Source organism: Rhinatrema bivittatum, chromosome 2 (genome assembly GCF_901001135.1).
Source record: "Rhinatrema bivittatum chromosome 2, aRhiBiv1.1, whole genome shotgun sequence".
Taxonomy (NCBI): Eukaryota; Metazoa; Chordata; class Amphibia; order Gymnophiona; family Rhinatrematidae; genus Rhinatrema; species Rhinatrema bivittatum.
The window spans coordinates 91,752,558-91,776,720 of NC_042616.1; the positions used below are offsets into that span (position 1 = coordinate 91,752,558).

The window sequence follows — 24,163 nt, forward strand, 5'->3', positions numbered from 1 at the left end:
GCAGAGTGACTCAGCTAAAATGTGGGATAAGATTTTGTGATCAGATGAGTCAAAAATTGAGTTTTGTCCAAAATTCAGAACACTACATGTGGCGTAAACCTAACACTGCTCAATTCTGAGCAAACACCATCCCAACAGTAAAGTAAGGGGGTGGCAGCATCTTGTTTGGAGCTGCTTTTCCCAGCAGGAACTAAACAACCTGCTAAAGTTGAAGGACAGATGAATGGTGCCACATATAGGGAGATACTACAAGACAACCTGCTTCAGTCTGCTAAAAAACTAAAACTTGGGAGAAAATTCATCTTTCAGCAGGGCAATGATACCAAGCACAAGGCCCAAAGCAACACAAGAGTGGTTGAACAACAAAAAGGTGAATGTTCTACAATGGCCAAGTCAAAATCCAGATCTCAATCCAATTGAGAATCTGTGGCTCTATTTGAAAACTGCAGTCCATAAGCATCATACAACCAACCTGAACAACCCTGGAGCAAACTTGCAGGAAGAATGGGCAAAAAATTACTCCCAGTGTGCAATGCTGGTAGAAACTTACCCCAATACACAAAGCTGTTATTGCAGCAAAAATATGGTTCTACCTGGTACTAGTCTGAAAGGGTTGAATACTTATGCAAACAATCTTTTTCAGTTTTTAATTTTATTTTGCAAAAAATGCAGACAAATAATGAATTGTGCCTTTGAAATTTTACTTTAATTGCATAATGGTTTGAAACAAACTCTCTGGAACAATTCTGTGTAAATGTCATTTGCAATCCACATAAATCTGTTAAATTTTAAGGGCTCAAATACTTTAGTAAGCCACTGTAAATGATAGTAAGGTAACCTAAATATCTAAAATTAAAAGATATTTGAGGGGTGGGGGAGAAGGGGTGGAACAAAGCACATCATGGATGGCCCACTTTTCTGCAAAGCTCTCAGAGTTTCGAGTGGAGACCTCCCAATGGTGCTCCACTTTAATTTGAGAGCATATTTCTGATTTAAAGATCGCCCCATAGTGGGCTAGGTGACCACCGGCCAAGTTCTCCTCCATGATACTCCGAATGATATTCTTGATGGAGACAAGGAGAAGATTGGCTAGGTGGTCTCGACATCTCAGCCCTGGGCACCAGAATATTAGTAGATCCGGCGAGAAGGCCAGACAGAATTTCGGGAAGGGGCTTTTAAGGAACGCCAAGAAAGATGTAAGCAGTGAGCATACCCAGAAGATATGTTCTATGGACTCTCAAGACAGTGCAAAATGGGCACAATGAATCTGGATGTGTTATTGCTGCCAGAAGGCCATATATGCCTATTGTCCCATGCACTATTCTCCAGTATAAGTCTCCATAGAGTTTAGGTGTTAGTTCTGAATAGAAGCTTTTCCAAGCAGGTCTGGCTTTCACCTTCTTGTCCTCCAGAAGGCATTGGGTGAGAAGCCAGGGTAATTGTATTGGATGTTATGGAGAATTAGTATATAGATCACTTTCTCAATATGGCCTCATAAGCTGCAGGCAGAATGTTCTGAAGCTTACTGAGGTTTCGGGGTGGGGGTGTGGACAGAGAGAGGGCTCCATGATTGAGGTCTATATACAGATCTGGAGGAGGGGTTATGGAAGGCTGGTGGGCACCTCTGGCCAAGTTCATGGGTGCTTTGGTGATAAGTGCCCGAACGATTCCAGCTAAGGGTAATGGGTCCTTGATCCTTACTTGCCATGCCAAGTCAGTTGGCTGCACCAATGAACTTAGATCGGCCTTTAAAATGAGACCAACCTTTGTGATTCCGACCAAGGCAAGTCAACCATATACCGTGGGGGACTCTAGCAACTCCACACTCAGAGGGGGCTTATGGAGAAGAGATTCTTTCAAAAATGTCCTGAGCCCATGGGGGTCAGCAGACTTCCACGTCATGGAAATCATGCTTCATGACTTAAAAATGTATTGCTAGAAAAACATCATCGGGAGATCATGAGCAAACCCTCCAACATGCATAAGAAAGAGTGGCCAGTTATACTGCAACCCACCTGCCTAGCAAAAGAAGAAAGTAGCCAGGAAGTGCCACAGAGAAGGAGGGGGGGGAGGGTCTGCATGGCCTGTAGACAAAAAGGTATGTAACCTGGTTTTTCAGGCACATGAAACAGTCTGCCTTCCTTCAGAGGAAGAAACAGAATACCCACAAAGACACATTGCTTTTTCCTGGCTGAGAAGAAATCCAGCAACTTTCTACAAATCCAAGCAAAAAACTCTGCAGAAGGGCTTAGGGAAGTCAGCTGATGCCTTAGCGTGCTGGACACCAGTTGCGTTGCCAATAAAACCTTCCCGAGATAGGACACCAGTTGTAGCAGACGTGACCATGACTTCAGGTAAGCTTGCTCCTCCTCCTCTAACTCAAGCCAATTGACCGAGGCCATGATTTTCCTTGTGATAAGATGGACAAGGAAAACCACTGGTTTCCCAGCTTCATGAAAAAGTATCAGACTTGCTCAGAAAAAGGTTAACGCGCTGCAGTCCCATCATAAGCCCTGAATATTTGGTCCAGTTGATCTTAGTGAGTTTATTCATCCAAATCCTTCACCTGCTGGCATGCATCCTCTCCAGGTCGAGTGCTTCTCGACCACAAGGAGCATGTCATTGGCATAGGCAGATAAGGTAACCTGAAGTCCGGGTACCTGCAGTAGTAGCCTGGTGAGCCTCCTGCTCAACACGTACAAGAAAGGCTCAATCGCCAGTGTATACAGTTGCTCCAAGGAATAGTCCTCACGTACTCCTTACTCAAATGTCAGGGCACTTGTTAGGGACCAGTTTACTTTAACCAAGCATTCTGTGGATGAGTACAGGAGGCAGAGAAGACCCATGAATCGGAGCTGAACCCAAACTCCTGCTGGGCCTGGATGAGAAAGCAGTGAGTCTCTCTGTCAAAGGCTTTCTCCTGATCCAGAGACAAAAAGGCCACCAACAGGCTTTTTTTTTTTTTTTTTACAGCAAAACTTAATCACGTCCCAGACTAAAAAGATGTTATCAAAGAGTGAGTGGCCTAGGATTGGCCTTGATGGATAACCTGCTCCAGCACAGGCCCTTGCCTCAGCAAGAGAGCTTTGACTAGGATTGTATAGTCCGTACAGAGAAATGAGACCAAGGGCCAGTTCTGCAAGTCCCAGTGTCAATAGCAGCAAATCTCCAGTCTCCTGGGCTTGTGCTGGGCAGGTTCTAGAAGATCGAAAACCTGGCGAAAAAATTCTACCCTCAGACCACTGATGCCTAGCGTTATGTTGCAGTGCATCCAGTTCAGAACCTCAAAAAGATCCACCAGACCCAGGGGCTTTTCTAGCTTGTTTCTGCTGCTTTGACAGACAGAAGGAAGCGCTTCCCACAAGATCCTACATGAGTTTGGGTCAACAGATTCCAGAGAGAAAAGAGCTGAGTAAAAGTCCCTGACCTCAGCCCAGATTCTCTCTGGATCTGTGAAGGGGGCCCCCCCATCAGCAACTAAAGAGATTAGTTGCTTCTGTGCGTCCCTCCTCTTCTCCAACCCAGAGAAGAAGCATGAGCCACAATCCATTTCCTGAAGGAACAGGATTCACGACCTTACGAAGGCCCCTCCCCCCGGCTCTGTTGCTGCTCTAAGTGATAGACGGTGCTTCTGCATGTACTCGTGTTACAGAAGCTGGTCTCTTTAGGTGCTCTCACTCTCGACTTCATGCCTGGTTAACACCCCTGGCATAATCTTGGCAGAGTTTAAGGTGGATTTTTCCTATGTCCCACCACTGACTCAGCGAGATAAAATCCACCATTCTACCCAGAACCATTAGACTGCTGCCACAAAACCCCATCCTCCAGCAAGGAGTTCTTCAAATGCCAGTGGGTGGCTCAAGACCCAGCCGAATTGAGCCTCAACTTCTCGGATCACTATGCAGAGATCGTGAAGGCTGTCACCTCAATGGCACTCAAAAGGGCTGTCGTCTTTAAGAACCTCACAATGTAGAGCCCAGGCAATCCAGGAGCTGCTGACTCATCTGCCTAGCACGTGGAGAAAGGTGAAAGAGGTAGAGTCAGACAGGTGATGAAGCTGCTAGACATCAGGCAGGGATTAACAGGTGACCGTCTCCCTTAAGAATACAGAAAGGGCTCTCAAGGGTGCAAAGTCACCCACTGATACAAACTCCTCTGTCGCATCCAAGGTACGTAACAGGGAATTCAACTGATGAAAGAATATTAACCTGGCAGTTCCATCATTCAGGACATACTTGATCAAATTGATTGTGGAGTCCCAGATGAGGATTCACAAGTGTAGTAAATAAGCCTGGCATGACAAATCGGATGCCCAGCATGTCAACCTGCAAGGATTCCACAAGCAGGGTAGCCATTCCCTAGCATATCCAAAGTGGCTAAAAAAAAAATATATATATATACCCTGCTGCGCCACTTCATGAGCCAGTTGACTTTGCACTGGAGTGGAATATGCATTCTGCAGGAGATTTAATGAATACCACCACAACCCCCCCCCCCCTTGCAAAGAAAGGAAAGGATATTCCAGTTCCAGGACCCAGATACTGCAGAGACTATCCTTGTAGTCACTGGTGTTCAAGGTATAGAAAGTCAAATTCATCCTTTACCAATATTGTGTTGCTGTGATATTGGCACCTCTCATGGGAGAGATACCAGTGGCATGCAAAACCTCCAGCCTCGCTTAGTGCCTACCAAGCCCACAGGTTTGCTTTCCTTAAGGTGGTCCAGAAGGGCTTTCACGAAATTCTGAAGCGTCTCCATTTTGGACCACTTCTTGAGAGTACTGTTCACTCTACTTTTCTTTCCTACCAATTTTTGTAGAAGGTGGTCTAGCTCATGGTAAGGGATAAGGGAGTATGGACCCTTTCGGTCCTTGGTGTTTCATAAGCAGTCTCAGGTTGGAAAATCCTCAGGTACACTATATGACAGCTCTCTTGCTGCTGGCCCGCAGCTTCCCTATCCATGCCCACCCCCCAGGCCTGGCTGAATGGATTTTCCGGCTGGCAGTTCCTACAAACAGGAAGTCAACCACCACCAATGGGAGAGGATCGAGGATACCAGCTCTGGACCAGGGATTGCGGTTCAGGTCCTCACATACCCGATTTCCCCTCCCAGCTCAGCTGGATTTCTCTTCTCTTCCCTATTATTTATTTATTTTTATTTCTATGCCGTCATTCTGACAACAATCATGGCAGATTGCCGACTACTCTGGAGCTAATACCTGGAGCCGTGCCCGGCTCCTCATGACCCACCTTTACCAAATGTATCCCCTGAGGTGGTTCTCCCCTCCCTGGCCACAGTGCAATAGCAGCTTCCACTGCAGCAGGAGGGGAGGATAGGCCCTCAAGGGTTCTTCTAAGGGGGATTACTAAATCCTCTGGTTTGAGACCCAAAGAGTGACAAAAAGGCCTCAAAGTTAATGTCTGGGGAAATTTACACTACCCAACTCAGGGACATTTCAAGTGGGGAGAGTGACGATCCCAATCTAAAATGTTCTGTTTTGAGAGGTGGGGTGACAATAGTGCTGTTACCCCCTTTAATGGCCTTTTTCCTGTCAGCCTACCAGATATCAGCTTTTTTTTGTCTAAGCCTGGTTCTTTTTGGTTGGATGTTATTACTTCTTCCATCCTCCTCTCCCCTAAACTACACCTCTATGACAAGAGGGTGAAGGACAGAAGGTTGCATGGATGCCCAGCAGGTCTTGTCGCGTACCTCTGTAGATAATCTTTCTTTTCTTTTTGGCAGGAATGATCTACCCTGCTCTGTTATCTAGTTCCCCTCCTTGAACGTCATCTCCCAGATCCATTCAAATGGTATCCTCAGACAGTGTCGGGATATCCTTCCCAGAGTTCCTTCCACTTGGATGAGTTTTTCTTGATGGATTTTGGAGGAGGTTCCAGTTTCATTATTCATATTCAGATCAGAGAAGGCTTGATCTGTGGCCAGGGATTTGGATGGTTTTACCCTCTTTTTCCTTGCAACCAGAAATGCAGGGCTCATCATTGTTGAGGTTCACCAAACAATGCTCTTGTTTCCCTCTGCTGGTTCCAGCTGGTGAGGGCTCTGTGGTGTGTGGAGGAAAGGGCCTCCTGGGTTTCAATCTCAATGATAGTGGTGGAGCAGGAGTCTGCCTGCTTTTTTCAGGTGGAGGTGCTCACTTGATGTTCCAGACCATTATCACAGTGGGGGAGGTCAGGGCACTTCCTTCAAGCTCCAGGTTTCCCCAGGCTGGCACCCTCTCCGGGACTGCACTTTTTGTTACTGGAGGCATGACCAGAGGTATTTGGTGAAGAGACCGAGGAAGTCACTGTGGTCAAGGTGCACAGTGCTGTGACTGCTTGATTCATGGTAATGGGATTCATAGCACTCAAGCACCTCTTCCAAGCATGCCTGCCTGCCTCCCCCATGAAGTAATAAACTCGATAGATGTAATCATCATGAGGAATGGTGTACCATCCTTTTAGCCGCCTCCTGATTTCTTGGAATTTGTAATCACCACCTCCCTCCCATAGGAATGAATATGCCAGAGTGTTTAATCACTGTGGCCCATGGGGATGACCTCATCTTCCCAAAGGCACACAGGCACATTTCCAGAGCTTACACTGGAAGAAGGGGGGAGGGCATGATATTAGAGTATAACTCTTGCTCCCAGCCAATCAAGGGGCTCCAGGGAATGGAAGACCCCTCCAACTGCCAGTCCTTCCATAAGTGCCCAATGGATGGCTGCTAGGTTTAACAGAATATTACTGTTTTCCCATACATTTTACCACAGGCTACAATATTCTGGGGCCCCACCAACCTCACCATCACTGAAGAAAAACTTGTGAATCTTTATTAGAGAGCATCAGGCAGTGAATCCCATGCAGAAGCCTGTTCCTGATCTGCTAGGTAGTACTCTTAATTTGGGTCAAAGGAGCAGCAATGCCACCACCACCACCACATACAAGGGTTTAAAGGTAGCTGGGGGTTTACTGCATTGCACCAAGTCATGAAGGAGTAACTTCACCTGAACTAACATTCAGGTGAGTTTTTCCTTTTTCTTGCCACTCTCTTTAGGAGCTCTTCCCTTTGTGGGTGAGGCTACAGCCAAGGTAAAAAGGGACACTGCCTGACATGTTATTAGATTTGGCGGGTGTGCCTTGGAGAATTTTCCTGGAGAAGCTGCAGTGCTCATGGACTCTTCAGAGATAGATGAGGCACGTACAAATCCCCCCATCCTCTACCCAAGGTACTGCTGAGTTGTATCCCTATCTCCAAAGATAGCACTGAACTGAGTCCCTCACTACTCCTCAGGTCAGTATATGGTTGTGCAACAATCCCTCCCTAGCTGAAGCAGGCATGAGTCAACATCTCTCCCAGGGTGGTGCTCCCTCCTAGGGCTACACTAACATACTCCTACATTGCAGGTTTTCCTTGGAGAGGAGCAGTGGCATTTGTTGGATTTTCTGGTGGCTAAGGTGGTATGTCCTTGGTTGGAGGTGTAGGGTGCCTATGGGTACGAAGACATATCATGTACTTGGATCTACTACAATACTGGATGTCAGCAGCTTCAGTGCCATTGCTCTTTAGGGTTTTGTTGTTGGGGCCAGTTTGAATTGTTGAGGTGACTCCCCTTGGCTATGAGAGGGAACTGGGTTCCCTCTATTTAAAAATTTTATAAAACCACCTCCTATAGGAGTAGCTCTGGGTGATTTACAAAAACACAAATTCTAAAGCAAACAAGCAAATAAATAAAAACAGGAGCCAGGATAATTTGCACCTGGATAGTTTGGGGAGAATTGACCTGCATTCCTATGGCAGCAGAGTGTATTTTCCACTGTGTGGCCTCAAGCTGTCAGAGGTGGGGGGGGGGGGGGGGGGGTCTTGAAGAGGTTTGGATCGGTATCCTTTCCCTTGTTGTTAGCTTTGACCATGTTTGACTGTAATGCAGTGTGGGGAAAAGGTGAGAGAGAGTGAGTGAGTGTGTAAAAAATACAAAAAAGAGCTTTTAAGCCTATGTTAAAAATCACAAAACCAGGAAAAACAAACTTTTAAATTTGCCTTCCTTTTTTAGGCCATTTGTAAAAAGAAGGGAAAACAAAAAAAGTTAAGGCTTACTCCAGCAGGGTGTTGAAGAGGAGAAAAACTAAGCACATGTTGGGGGTTACAAATAACTGAGCGGGGTAGCCAAACACATACAAACATACAGATTGAAAAAGAAAGGGGGGAGAGGAAGAACTCTCTGGAGAAAAACAAGCTGGCTTAAGGTTGGTAGAAGAGAAGAAAAAGGAAAATAAAAAGCTAGGGGGAAGGCAAGGGCAGGAAGGCTGAATGAGTGAAAGCAAACAAAGGATGAAAGGGTGGCATAAAGAAGGCTAGGTTTGAATGTAGAATTTTTCAGTTCCAAGAAACACAATTAAAAAAGGAAAGAAGGGAAGGTGGGGTATAAATAAAAAAAAGTATTCAAGTAAATTGTTCTGCTTTCCCCCAGGAGAAAGCCTCACAGTAGCAATTCCCTCTGCACCATAAGGTGTCCTAGCAAAAAGATGGGGGGGCGGGGACAATACCTTTTTTCAAGAGCAGCAAGAACCCAAGTGGTGAGCTGTCCCTTGAGGAAAGCAGCAGCAGCTGTTCAGGCTAAGAAAAGGTGGGAAGGATGGGGGAGGGAGAGGGAAATAAACTCCAGGGGACTGGTCTGCATCTTAGGGGAAAAATCTTTAAAAATGTAGGGAGATGATGGCTACAAAAATAAAACTAGGCGATAGTGGTGGTAGTTAGAGGATAAATAGGGAAAAACTGAGCAGTAGTTTTTCCTAGAAAAAAAAAAATTCTACTACCACTATGGTAATTGTGCTGAGAGCTAGGAAATGCTCAAAGGGGAGGGCTTGCTGGTTCCCTCTGTAATCGAGCTCTATGGCTTGTCTTTCCTCCTGCTCCCTACTAAGCAGGCAGCAACGGCACTCAAGGGGATGGATGGTGTGCATACACGAGTCGGTGTTTAAACAAGCTCTATGCAATTCTCCTGTGCTTCTCTGCAGCTAGCTTTCCGGGCCTGCTCAGTCAGCGCCTGTTGCCCCACCTCCTACGCTCTGTCATTGGCCGCAAATAGCAGCCAAAGAAACCAATCTAAAACGTAGCCACAGGGCAGGTGGGGAAGGAAAGGGGACTCGGGACCAACACACTACAGCTGTCCGATCCCGTCAGGTATGTACTGATCGTCCGTCAGCGCCTCCCTACAGCCCGGCGCCCGGGGGCCTTGCCTCACCCCCTCCCTCCGTACGCCACTGTTTGTACATTTTTCATTCCGGTCAATCTAGTGTGAAATAAGGCCTAAATGTTGCTGCAATAAGATGACTGTTTTCCAGAACATTGGTTAAAAACAAAACAAAAAAAAAAAACGTTGTTATACAATTTAAAAATATATAATCAAAGACTGATCTCACAGCACTTTAGAATTCTATATACTTAAGAGTACAATGTATGCTTAGCGAGCAAAAGTGGGCACACTTAGCAAAGGGAAGGCTCGATGAGCTGTTAAAAGTCCCTGCCTCTCGCTAACTGACATCTCCAATACAGCCCACATCACGGATAGTGCAGACCTCCTTATATATATATATATATATATATATATATATATATATATATATATATATATATATATATATATATATATATAGATATATATATATATATATATATATATATATATATATATATATATATATATATATATATATATATATATATATATATATATATATATATCTCTATATATATATATATATATATATATATATATAGTTCTAACTGCAGAAATACTTTTCCTTTAATGTATTGAAGTTAGACGCTGGGTACTTTGAAGTCATTTTTAGATTGAAATCAATCTAGCAAATAATCTTACAAAACAATTACACCGATCGTCAACTAGCACGACTGTGTCCTCTCTCGTACGGTTGTTCCTATGGAAAAAAGGAGGAAAATATTACCTTTTACATTTTAAATCCAAAAAGCGGCCAGCACAGTACAGAATTCAAACTGCTAAGACTCCCTCGGATCAGCCATGTTACTTCCAAATCCACGGCTACTCCGGATCGACTTTGACGACTCGGATCCACCCCTCGCCTGCAAGTGTCTTGGCCAGCTGAAGGCTATTTCATGACACTCTTTGCTTGTCTAGCGCAGTTTCAGCGCCAAGAAGCCTCCGAACCCCGATCCCTGCTGCGGTGGAACTTATTCCTCAAGATCCCACCAGACACTAGAGAAGGGAGAGGAAAAAAAAAAAAAAAAGGCAAGCGAAAGTAGATCCGACCGACCGAGCAAACGAGGCAAGAGCCAAAGCCCGTACTGGATTCCCAGCTCAGCACCGGAAACCGGAGTCACCACTGCCACAATCAAACACCAACACAAGATTTCCGCTGGATTCTGTTACTTTTAATGCTTTTTGTTTCTTTTCAGTACGCCTATACTAAGACCTCTTGACTGAACTCTGCTTCTTTGGGAAGCAAAAGAAAGTGGAGAACCCTTCATGCGACTAACTTTAAAAAGCAACATCGTGGCCAATTTTAAATCTGCATCAAGAGAGAGGCTGGCAATTAAAGCTTGCTTTACCGAGACATTTGTTTTCTCCTGCTTGAACTTTACAACACGCAGCCAAGCTAAAAAACGAACTTTTATGGTGGCCGTTTCCTCCCCAGCAAGAGGGAGGGCTGCTGTCAGAGCCCGAGCCCAGCCTGAAGTCCCACAGCGGAAGCGGCCAGAGTGCGACATCACAGCGAAAAGCAGCAGGAGCACCACCACCATCTCCACCCACTGCACCATCTGCCAAAGCTAGCGGGGGGGGCGGGGGGCATTCTTTAGGGAGGCATAAAAGCAAGCATCCGCCTGCAGCAACTTTTCTGAAAGAGGATTTTTTATTTTTTTTTATTAAGTGCTCATCTCCAACAGTCCAACCAGTGGAGCCCTTTAATTAAATGCGAGCTAAATTTTACCTCACATTTTCTTTACTCATACAGTAAACATTGAGTTAACACCAGATCCAGTAATGCATCAAGAATTTTAAAAAACACACACACACAAATGTGTGCAGAAGACATACTTAGCACACACAAAATATGTTTGACACATTCTCTGTGCATAAAGCATGCTTTATCAGGCTGATGCAATACCATGCGCCGCAAGACAGGGGTTAGCACATACAAAACATGCAGCCAATAGAGCACGTAGCTAATAGCACTCATCACATGTAAAATTCATGTTGATGAGGCTATTAGCTATTACCCCTGACGCAAAGAAAAAAAAAATGTGCACCCGTACACATTTTTACTCTCAAAAATTAACACCTGCCCAGGAGCAGGTGTTAAATCTTGAGGAGCCTCAAAAGTTTACAGAAAAGCAAAATACACTGCTTTTCTGAGGTTCCTCCAACTTATTGTGGTGATATTAAGTCGGAGGAAACGAAAAAGGACTATAAAAAAAAAAAAAAAGACAAAAAAAAGTGTGCATGCGGTCAGGTTAGGAAAGCAGACGCTCAATTAACAAGCGTCCATTTTCCTAAACCATGGCTGTGCACAGGGTTTAGTGTCCGTTTTCCTAACCTGCTGACAGCCACCTCTCATGGGAGCCTGATGCTGAAGAGGCACTAGGGGTTGCAAAAAGCTTTCCCTAGCACTTCCTTTTTAATGCAGAAGCCCATTTAAATATAAATTAGGGTGACCAGGAGAGATGCATCAGCACACATTGAGAGCGGGCACTCAATCACGAACTCCCGTTTAATGCGTACTGATATTACATCGGCCAGTATGTGCAGAAAACTTGATTTGTCCATAAATTGTTTTTTTATGTACATACATTCCAAGTCTAGGACCCTGCACCACCAGACAAGATGGAAGCGGTACAGAGAAGGGCGACCAGGAAGGTGGAGAGTCTTCATCGGAGGACATACGAGGAGAGATTGAAGAATCTAAATATGTACTCCCTGGAGGAAAGGAGGAGCAGGGGTGATATGATTCAGACTTTCAGATACTTGAAAAACTTTAATGATCCAAAGACAACAACAAACCTTTTCCGTCGGAAAAAAATCAGCAGAACCAGAGGTCACGAGCTGAGGCTCCAGGGAGGAAGACTAAGAACCAATGTCAGGAAGTATTTCTTCACGGAAAGGGTGGTGGATGCCTGGAATGCCCTTCCAGAGGAAGTGGTAAAGTCTAAAACTGTGAACGACTTCAAAGGGGCGTGGGATAAACACTGTGGCTCCATCAAGTCTAGAGGGCGTGAATAAAGTGGAGGCAGCAAAACACTGCACGGAGCGGCAGTAGCCACAGAGGCATTCATGGAGCGGGATGCCAGTGGCCAGTAGTTAGTGTTCCACCTTCACGGAGCGGAAGGATGGAGGGCTGCTATCTCCAAAAAAAATAAAAAAACAAACAAAAAATTAAAAACAGGGGTGGGTAAGAGTATGGGTAAGGGTGTGGCCTGCTTGTTACAGCGGTTGCTACCCCTAATTGATCTGGGTGTCACTTGGATGCAGATATGGCGCTGCTCTCTAAATTGGTGGTAGGGTGGAGGGGAATTAGGGCTGGAGGGTACTGGAAGCCAATAGTAAAAGGTGGGAGAGAGAAAAAGGGAAAAAAAATGGATAAAGTGCGTAGCTTGCTGGGCAGACTGGATGGGCCGTTTGGTCTTCTTCTGCCGTCATTTCTATGTTTCTATGTTATATGTTTCAGACCCACAGACTAAATTTCCAACATTATGAAACCATGAGTTATGCCTATGTGCTTCTCTCCATCTAATGCCTTCATTAACATGCTATTTAAATGGAGGTGCACTAATTTGTGCAGTTATGCTGGTTCGTGCACATATTTTTTTGTGAGCAAAACTCCTTACTGCATTGAAAATAAACTACGCACAAAAGATATACATACTAGCACACTTTTTAATACTTTGGGACCTTCAACAAAGAACAATATGTATAGCCCATTTTTTTTTCTATAGCAGTATTAAAACAGTATAGTAGCTGCTTTTAGAAAACTATTGCTGTAGCTCTCTGAGGGTACAGTAAGTTTGCTTATCATAACATGGGGGCTCTCTATAGACAACAGGTTGAATTAGCTATGACACATAGGTGATGTCATCCGATAGTGCTGAATGGACCCTTGACCCTAGCTCATAGAGCTTTTTGCTCTGAGCATGCAGAGGAGTTTTGTGTAGGTGCTGCCTTGTGAGCCACTCAGTCAATTGTAAAATTTAGTTTTAGCTTGGTAGTTAACTCTCCAGGGAGGCAGGTGGGTATTAAGCATGGCTAATTCATCTTGCTTTCTACAGAGAACCCCAGTTTGCTTTCTCAGTCAACAAGTAGGACCGAATTAGCTATGACACACAGGGAGTCTCAAGCTGAGGGATGCAACACAGCACTCACTGAAAGCAACCCAGCCACCCTTCCTCTCTCCACCCCAATGGACAGTGGACTACTGGGTGAACAGGCCGCACATAACTGCTTGTCCAAAGTTACTGTCATTTCTTCAAAGAATGTCCAGACAGTAGTAGGATGTGAAGGTGTGAACCAACAGGCAAGTTGCAGTTTTACAAACGTCTTCAAAAGGCCCAGCTTGCAGGTGAGCAACTGAGGTAGCCATGTCTCTCCAGATGAGTCTTGTCAGAATCTGATCTGGATGCCAGCTGGAGCATAGCAATGTGTGATACAGACTGCTAGCCTGTTGGAAAACATGAGCTTGGCAACTGCTATTCCTACTCTGATAGGATCATAATAAACAAACTGGAGAAGCCTGATCATGTGGTAGAGTTCTCTTTAGATAACGAGCTAAGGCCCTCTTGTAGTCCAGTAAATGGAGGGCCTTATCCCTCCATGTGCATGAAGTCTTGGGAAGAATAAGAGCAACACAATGGCTTGATTCAGATGAAAAGCAGAAACCACTTTTGGCAGAAACTTAGCGTGATTTCAGAGCACTCTCGGTTGTGCAAAAACTGCATGTACAGCAAGTTATGAACCAATGCCTGAAGCTCACTGGCTATCTCAGGTTGACGGTATATAAAAGAAATAAATAAGATAACATAACAAAAATAAATGTAATGGCACCTAGGAATACCACTTTCCAGGTAAGAAATTTTAAGGAATCTGATTAACAGGTCATAAGGCAGCTGCATAAGCTACACCAATACCACTCAGATCCCACAGTACCAGTGGTTTGGTGACCAAAGGTCTCATATGCCATAAAAGTAGGGACCTTCATTTTCAGTCTTTCATTTCCCTAGAATTTCAGTCTTTATTACAATAACAAACATGATATTTACTTGGGAAAAATGGCAGGTCATGTTTGTCCATTGATCTCTCCTGTTTTGTTCTTGCTGTAATAAACACTGAAAAATTCCTGGGTAAAATAAAATAAAAAATGAAGGTCTCTAGTCGTAAGCTTTTCATAAACTTCAGCATTAAAGAATATAAGGAAATTGATTTGTCATTGACTTGACCATGGGAAGCCACAATGGCACCAACATGCACTTTGACCAATGACATATTAAGACCCGAAGAAGTGAAGTAGCATAAGAAGCAAAGCAACTCCTTTGCTTCCCAAGCACATGGGTCTAAGAAACTTGCTTGACACCAAGATGAAAATCTTTGATTTAAAACAGTAAGCTCTTCTTGTTGAAGGCTTCCTAGTGGAGATTACAATATCCTCAACTCCATTAGATTATGACAGTGAGCCATCACTCAACATCCACACCATCAAGTTGGGAGAAGAAAGGTTCAGATGACAAAGAACCCTTCTCCTGAGTTAAAGTCAAATCAGATCCCAAAGGGGTCGATGGGCTGACAGACGAGTTACAAGAGCCATACTGGTCTAGACCAGTGGTTCTCAACCTTTTTTCTATCAGGACACACCTGAGAGATGACATTCACATGCGTGACACACTGAACACATGACCATCATTAGACTAAATATAAACATGTACTCTGCATCCACAGGAATCTCCTGCTTCCTAACGAGTGCAGAGCAGAACTAAGACATTTCCCTGTACAACTTATCATACAAAAAAGAATTTCCGATTCTGGTGTCATCTCAATAACAGCATCACAAACTCCCTCTACTACCAGGTGCATTATAAAATAATACAAAACCTGGAAAAAAAAACCCCCAAAAAACCCAAACTTCATTCAGTAAATATTTATAAAAAAAATGCCATGATGAAAAATCAGGGATTAACTAGTTAACAATTGAAACCAAGAAAATTCAAAAGTTAATATTTCTGTTATTGGCACTTAAATAAATCTTACAATTTGAAGTTGCATCATACCATTAAAAAATTACTTTTATTATCATGTGTTTAAAATTATCTCCTCATGTGTTATAATATTAAATGTCACTACATCCAATCCCGGAAGAAGTCCTTTCCAAATATTGAAAAGTATTATTTATACAGAAGATAAGACCTCAGCACCGGCATAGAATTCTGATAATGAACAGAAACTTTTTGCACCGGTCGGTACAATGTCTTCCTTTTTATTTTTGCTTTTCTTTAAAATTTTTTTTTTTTTTTTTGCTGGAACCTGTAATTTGCTCTGCAACTTCAGGATGAAGTTGAGCTTGAAATCGCTTAAATCTGAAGTTGTCGATTTGAAAATCAAACTGAAACAGTTTTATATTGTGCCACCCAACTATGTAATACTATAGCGAGCAGAATTTGTTATTTTTCCTATACTCCCACAATGTGGAGTTATAGTCCCGACAAACTTTACTTATCTTATTGAGCAGCTGGTGCAGTCGTTTGTAGCCCAAGAATATTCTTTAGGCTGACTGAACCGCTAAATCTTTCTTATTAGAAAGCCGCCAAACTGCTGACGTTGTCAACATTTCGTACCTGCATCAGGGCGGGCTTTAATTTACTGTGGACTTGCCGTCTCACACATATACAGAATACAGACAGACCTACCTTCACGTAATATAGAATAAAATACCACAAATTTCAAATGTGGAAACAAAAACTATAATGAAAACATGAAGACCTTCTGCATGCAGTGCAAAACTGGAGAACTAGAAACAGAAATATATTTCCTTCTACAGTAAGCACGTTTCAAAGAGAAAAAAAATTATATGCTCAAAACTGAAATATTATGGCTCTTATACCCCGTCACCCCTCACTTCTCCCAACTATTCAATCGTCCCTTCACATGGTCATATCCCTGTCCAACAATTCTGACACCCTGCCCTTCCCTCCCAAGCATACCTTTGACCACCTCTTTCCCACCCCTTCCTAGAAACATAGAAAGTGATGGCAGAAAAGGACCCTACGACCATCCAGTCTGCCCAGCATCCCTTGATCTCCCCTCTCCCCAACCCAGCAGGCTCACCTCCATCTCTCTCCACTTCCATCTCTCCTCTATCCAGCAGCCCCTCCTTTCTCCCTCTCTTTATCCAGCAACCCAAACTCCTCCCCCCCCCCCCATTTCCTACCCAGCAGACTCCTATCTCCCAAGGCCTTCCTGCCCATCACATTTCCCCCTCCCCTCCTGGCTCCCAACCAGCATAAAAGCCTTCAATCCAATCCAGAGACTCCCTCCCACTTTACCAGAAGCAGATGACTGCACGAAGCATTGAGGAGAGGAAGATTATGAGGCAGCAGCAGATCTATAGAACATGCACCTCTCTCCATCATGCTCCCGATTTCATGCCCATGGGGTGAAGAGAGCATCAGCAGCCTCACTGCCAAGCCTGGCAGAGGAAGAAAAGGTTGGTGTCCTGCTGAGCCCATATGAACAGGAGTTGGTGATCTCTTGCTCTAATCTGGGTGAAAGACAAGGGAATAACCTCTCACTGGACCAGGAAGAGAAGGAAACAAGAGCAGCTTCCTGTCACATCCAATAAAGGAGAATCAGCCAACTCCTGTCCAGACTGATGAGGAAAGAGCAGCTTTCTACAGGGTCTGCGATACACTTTCCTTGACCTCATGACACACTAGTGTGCCCTGACACACCTTTTGAGATCCACCGGTCTAGACCACACTGGGGCAATGAGGACAAAGCACATCTGATCCATCAGCAATTTCTGCACTGTTCTGGAACAGCATATAGTACATTGGCATCCCATCTGAGCAAAAAAGCAGCTTGAGTACACCTCAACTTGCTTTGAAGTATGGAGCAGAATCTTTCTACTTTCCTGTTGTCCTCAGATATGAACAAATAAATGGATGACCCCAGAGATCAAACAATTGTTCTGCCTCTGTTTGATCTAGAGATCACTCTTAAGGAAGAAATAATTTGCTCAGACAATCCACTGTGTAGGAGATCCTGGGTAGGTAGATCATTTGTAGAAAAGCTTTATGGCTTCATGCCCACTCCCAAATTCTCAGGAAATCCTAGGAGACAGTCCTTGCTAGTTGATGCAGACATTGCTACTTGATTGCCGGTTTGAATTACAATTCTCTTTCCCTGAAGAAGATGTGAAAAAGCTCTCAATGCATGTCCGATTTTCTGTAGCTCCAGAAGACTTATTTGAAATAGACATTCCATTGACAACCAGGTTCTTTGGGTTCGGAAAGGACCTGTGTGTTAACTCCATATCCCGGACACGTCGCTAGCATTACCTGATGAGGTAGGAGCCGAAGAGATGCTCCTATCTCCAGGACATCTAGGTCTAGCCACCACTGCAGAGATATGTCTTCATTTTTGTTTTGACCCTCACTGGTAACAAGGGCTGAAACAACTGATCTCACTGAGTGCAGAGGTCACACTGAAGAATCCGCACGTTGAGGTGGAGTCATGGGGACTACATGTATTGCTGCTGCCATATATCCTAGGACAACCAACATCTCCCTGGCTGGCACTTGATCCCTCTATAGAAGGCTCAGGATCAAGATCTGAAAGCAGCAAGCTCATGCCAAAGAAACAAATGTTGTCTTTCAGACAATCTATCCTTGATCCTATGAATATAATTCTTTGGGTAGGGACAAGATTCAATTTGGCAAAATTTACAATGAACCCCAGTGACTGAAGGAACTGGATCATCTTCTAGAAGGAATCCAAAACCCCTGATTGGCTAGTGACCCTGACGTCCCAATCGCACAGGTAGGGGCAAACAAATCCTGACAACGAAGGCACACTGCTACTACTGCTAGGCATCTGGTGAAAACCCTCAAGGCCACTGAGAGCCCAAAAGGGAGAACCTTGTATTAGTAGTGAGAAGCATTCACTTCAAAACAAAGTTATTGCCAATAGGAGCAATATTTTGGTACATGAGCATGCATCCAGTTTCCTGCTTGAATGAAGACGGGTAGGATGGTATGGAAGGAGTTTGTTTTGACCTTTCCATAACAGACTGTTGTTCAGAGTTTGTAAATCCAGGATGGGTCTCAATCCCCGACATCTTGGGATAAGGAAATAGAGGGAATAGAACCCCCTGCCAGGGTGACTGGGTGGGACAGTTTTTATCACCTGCCAGCTAAGAGACTCCATCTTAGCATGGAGCTGAGCCAAGTGAAAAAGATCTTGCTTGAAGGCTGAACAACTGGAGGGCAGGAAAAGCACAAACTGTAACCAACTCCACAATTCTGAGGACCCAACAGATCTTGGTGATCTTCCACCAATCCTTCCAGGTAGAGGTGTATAGGCCCCCCCTCCCTCTCTCTAGCACCCCCCCCCCCTCCTTATCCTCCCTGGTCTCTCTCTCACAGCCCTGCTCCCCTCTCTCACACTTACACCTCTACCCACATTCACTCTCACAAGAGCCTTCATCTAGGCCGCGAGCAGAGAGTATACCATGGTACGCGGGGGCTTTAGTCTTCATCGCCAATGGTGCTCCGGGGCCTTCATCTTTGCCACAAATGGTGTGCTCTGTTCGCGGCATGCTGGGGTCTCCTCTGTAATTTTCTGCTCAAAATTTGGCAATTCTCTGCAGGAGGGGGAGAATTGTGCGCAAATTCTGTGTTCTGCAGTAGCGCAGAATTCCCCCAGGACTATAACTTGCATCAGAAATATGTATGGGGCCAGCCACAAGGGTCCATAACAACACTTTGCACAGCAACAGGGAAAAGACAGAATGTGGCTGGTGTGAAGGAAGTACACAAAGACCACAGGGGAAGGGGTAAAGACAAGTGCTGGTGATCAACTGTTTAGGTGTCTGTACCAGGATTAATAAAATCAGTCTCAGAAGAAACCTAAAACCCTTATCCTTTCCAGCAAAGGAATGGGAAACAGCCCCAGAGAAGTAAAGATGGATCTACAGGGAAAACCTTCAACTCAGTGATGCCCTGGTATAACCGAAGAATATTCTTGTCCAGTATGTGAAAATAACTTTTACAGTTGAATACTACCCTGAACAGCCTAAAAACACTTGCCAAAATAAGTTCACTGGACATTGGAGAGCAGCTAGTTGTAAGTAAAAAAGAAAAAAAGTCAGTCAACAACAAACTGCTACATGGTCAATAACAGCCTCCACTCACAGAAAGAGTTCTTAACAGCAACAAATAGTATAGTTGCCATCATAGTCCACTCGCATAGAGATAGAGGTTATTTTGTACTGAACTGACAAAGGAATCTTAGCTCTTGAAATCGTCTCAAATATTTTTAGTCCAATAAAAAATGTATCTCCTATAACTTTTTCCTTAGATGCAAGAGAATGGCTCAAATAATTTGCCAACTACTACACAAGTGAAAATATGGAATACACAGCTGGACACACACAACAAGAGCATCATAAGGTACACAGGCTTCACTAAATATCTCACTGCAGGCACCAAGAGAGACTGACAAAGAGATATTTAAATTGCCTTCAAACAAGGATCAAGAGTTAATAAACACTATGACATGAAGTTACAGCAGACTATTAGTAAATACGACCAGTGATACTAGGTGCCTAAAGAAGTTGTTATATTCTCTGCTGTCCTCTATTCCTTCCTCAATATAGAGAAAATTACATTTCTACATACTTTATGATTAATGATCAAGTGTTATGAAGGGTAAACAAACAAAAAAAAAAATAGATGCAGTGTCGGTCTGCAATCATCTAACATCTGGCCCCTGGAAAAACTATGCAATTTCAGGCAGGCACTTTCATGTCCAACACTAGAAAACTTATGATTGTAGTGGAAAGACAAGGAGGAATAACCATGCCCCACTGTCCTTCCCCAGCCATCATTTACTGTACTCCTTCCCCTTCCTTCCTCACCCTTCAGATACTGGCGCTTCTGGCAGGTCTATAGGGACAGCTTCAAAGGCTGCGTGGTGACGTAGATGTCAAGAAGAGCTAAGTAACAAAGGAAACTTTTATATAAGATTTATAAAAAAAAAGGTACAAAATGCATACTACATGGAATAAAGATTATACACAATGCAGCAGTGATAGGGCTGAAAAGTCCATTGAAAAGAATGTTCTGGCAGTAAACCATAACAAGTTAATCACAATAAGAAAAGGCCAATAGGGTCTTAATTTGCTGAGAAACACTGGTAGAAAACAGATCACTATGACAGTTGACTGTACTTTAAAATACTGAATACCCACTGTACATTCAAAGCACTTAGTTCACATTTTTAAATTAAGCAAAAAGTCTGAACAACCTTAAATTTGAATGCAAATTTCTAGATAGAGATAACTGACTCCCTTACCATAGGAACAATGATAAAAGCAAATATACTGAAATCCCATTACAAATCTAGATTACAAAGCCACTACAAATCCAGATATTATACAAAGAGCATCTTACAATGCTATCATGATGCAAATCATGCATTACTATAAGCTAAATCATTTCAACTGAAATGACTTTCCACAAAGTCCAATGTAATAAAATACGATCAGCAGAACACAGTTTTATGTACAGTTTTTGTGCACAAACTTTACTCCCAATATAGCAAGAGGTTTTGCACACTAAAGTGTGTCACAGAACTGCATGTCTTGTTTAGTACCCCTGCATGCAAATTCCATGCTACTGAACCTAAGTTGCCATACTCGGTCAGACAGAGGGTCCATCAAGCCCAGCATCCTATTTCCATGAGTGGCCAATCCAAGTTACAAGTACCTGGCAAGCACCCAAACATTAAATAGATCCCATGCTACTAAGCCAGTAATAGCAATGGCTATTCCCTAAGTCTACTTGATTAATAGCAGTTTATGGACTTCTCCTTCAGAAACTTATCCAAACCTTTTTTAAACCCAGCTACACTAACTGCACTAACCACATCCTCTGGCAACAAATTACACAACTTAATTGAGAGTTGAGTGAAAAAGAATTCTCTGTTTTATTTTAAAAGTGCTGCTTGCTAACTTCATGGAGTGCCCCCTACTCCTATTATCTGAAAGGGTAAATAAGTGATTCACATTTACCCGTTCTAGTTCTCTCATGATTTTATAGACCTCTATCATATCCCCCCTCAGCCATCTTCTCCAAGCTGAACAGCCCTAACTTCTTTAGCCTTTCCTCATAGGGGAGCCATTCCATCCCACTTATTATTTTGATTGCCCTTCTCTGTACTTTCTTCAGTGCAAAATATATCTTTTTTGAGAAGCGGTGACCACAACTTCACACAGTATTCAAGTTGTGATCTCACCATGGAGCGATAAAGCTGTATTATGGCAGTCTCCATTTTATTTACCATTCCCTTCCTAATAATTCATAACATTCTGTTTGCTTTTTTGACCACCACAGCACAAGAAGCCAAAGATTTCAATATATTATCCACTATAACACCCAATGTGAAAACCCAACATCATGTAACTACAGCATGGGTTATTTTTCCCTATATGCATCACCTTGCATTTGTCCACATTAAATTCCATCTGCCATTTGGATGCCCAATCTTCCAATCTCACAAGTTCCTCCTGCAATTTATCACAATCCGTACACAATTTAACTACTCTGAATAATTTTGTGTCATCTGCAAATTTAATCACCTCACTCAACATATCCCTTTCCAGATCATTTATAAATATATTGAAAAGCACTGGTCCAAGTACAGATCTCTGAGGCACTCCACTGTTTACCTTTTTCCACTGATAAAACCCTACTCTCTGTTTCCTGTCTTTTAACCAGTTTGCAATCTATGAAAGGACATCGCCTCCAATCCCATGACTTTTTAGTTTTCTTAAAAGCTTCCAATGTCACCGCCTTCTGAAAATTCAAATACACATCTACTGGTTCACCTTTAGCCACATATTTATTAACCCCTTCAAAAAAAAATATAGCAGATTTGTGAGGCAAGATTTCCCTTGGGTAAAGTCTTGCTGGCTGTGTTTCATCAAACCATGTCTTTCTATGTGTTCTGTGATTTTGCTCTTTAGAATAGTTTACACTATCTTTCCTGGCACTGAAGTCAAGCTCTCCAATCTATAGTTTCCCAGATCACCTCTGGAGATCTTTTTAAATATTGGTGTTATGTTGTTCACCCTCCAGCCTTCAGGTACAATGAATGACTGTAATGATAGTTTACAAATTTTTACTAATAGATCTGAAATTTAGTTTTTGAGTTCTTTTAGAACCCTGGGGTGTATACCATCCAGTCCTGGTGATTTGCTACTCTTTAGTTTGTCAATCTGGCCTACTACATCTTCCAGGTTCACCATGATTTGGTTCAGTTCATCCAAATCATCACCCATAAAAACTGTCTCTGGAGCCGGTATCGCCCCAACATCCTCATTAGTAAACATGGATGCAATGAATTAATTTAGTCTTTCTGTGATGGCCTTTCTTCCCTAAGAGCCCATTTAACATCTCAATCATGTAATAGTCTTGCCGACTCCCCCGCAGGTTTCCTGCTTTCGATATATATTTTTAAAAATTTTTATTATGACTTTTTGCCTCTGTGGCCAACTTCATTTCAAATTTTCTCTTAGCCTGTCTTATCAAATTTTTACATTTAAATTGACAATGCTTATGCTTTGTTCTATTTTCTTCAGATGGATCCTTCTTCCAATTTTTGAAGGAATATTTTTTTTGGATAAAATTGCCTCTTTACCTCACCTTTTAACCATGCCAGTAATCATTTGGCCTTCCTTCTACCTTTCTTATTTTGTGGAATATATCTGAACTGGGCTTCTAAGATGGCATTTTTAAACAATGTCCATGCCTACTGTACACTTAACTCTTGTAGCTACACCTTTCAGTTTTTTTCTATTTTCCTCATTTTATCAAAGTTTGTTTTGAAAGTTTAGTGTTAAAGCTGTAGATTTACATATTGTCCCCCTTCCAGTTATTAGTTCAAATTTGATCATGTTATGATCACTATTGCCAGGTGGTCCCACCACTATTACCTCTGTCACCAAATCCTGCATTCCACTAAGAATTAGATCTAAAATAGCTCCCTCTCATATATGTTCATGAACCAATTACTCCATGAAAAAGTTTCCTGTGCTATTGTTCTGTGGGCAGAAGCAGGAGTTCTGATGCCAGGACTTGTAGTTGGGATTTATGCACAGAAAACATGATTTCTGCACAAAACTCTTTTCTGTGCTGAAAGCATTTTTGTATATATAAAAAAAAAAAGCACAAATCTTGTCTTTTGTTCATAAACATCTTTTAATTTATGTGCATTAGTGAAACTCTCCTGAATTAATATGCACTCAGCCTATGTAAAAGGGTGAAATGCACATTTTAACTCTGGTTTGTGCATGCAAGTCACAGTACTTTTTAACTCCTCATGCATTAGCATACCATTGAGTTACAGCATTGGGAGTTTAAAAAAAAATTATAGTGCATGCATTAAGCAACAGTGTGCTTAATTTCAGCGCACAGTTTAAACACATCCCTTGCTATATTGGGACCAAAGTAGAAACAAAAGTCAAACAAAAGTTGCAGGTGATAGCTTTTTAATTGAACCATCGCAATATTTGTGACTAGCTTTCGAGATCTATGCTCCCTTCATCAGGTCACACAAAATGATATGAGTAAATCTAATTTATAGTTTCATTCAAGTTTTAAAGTAAATTTTGGTGTAGTCCTGTGTTTTTATTAGAGACTGGAAGTAGATCCCCCAACAGAGAGGATGAGTAACCCTTCTGCTGATAACAATGGCAGATTAAGTGGCATTATCCTATGCCATGCTTAAACTAAACAGATAAGTCATTTTTTCATTATGAACAATGAATTTCTCATGTAAATTTCAGAATATACAGTTGCAACCCCATCACAAATATCATGACAAGCTTAGTTACCATGGGTCATTACTATAACTTGATAACCTTTCAAT

The 24,163-nt window shown here is 42.8% G+C and overlaps 1 protein-coding gene across 8 annotated transcripts in view; it reads right to left on the reverse strand.

Moving 5' to 3' along the window:
* The window catches only part of KMT2C (lysine methyltransferase 2C), a 979,844-nt gene that overhangs the window by 952,691 nt on the left and 2,990 nt on the right, over positions 1-24,163 (reverse strand). The window contains exon 1 of one of the 8 annotated variants that reach the window (XM_029588448.1): positions 9,963-10,222. The exons of the other annotated variants lie outside the window; for them this stretch is intronic. The gene's annotated coding sequence lies outside the window, so the exon portion shown is untranslated. Of the gene's footprint in view, positions 1-9,962; positions 10,223-24,163 lie in introns of those variants that run through there. 8 annotated transcript variants of the gene reach the window in all.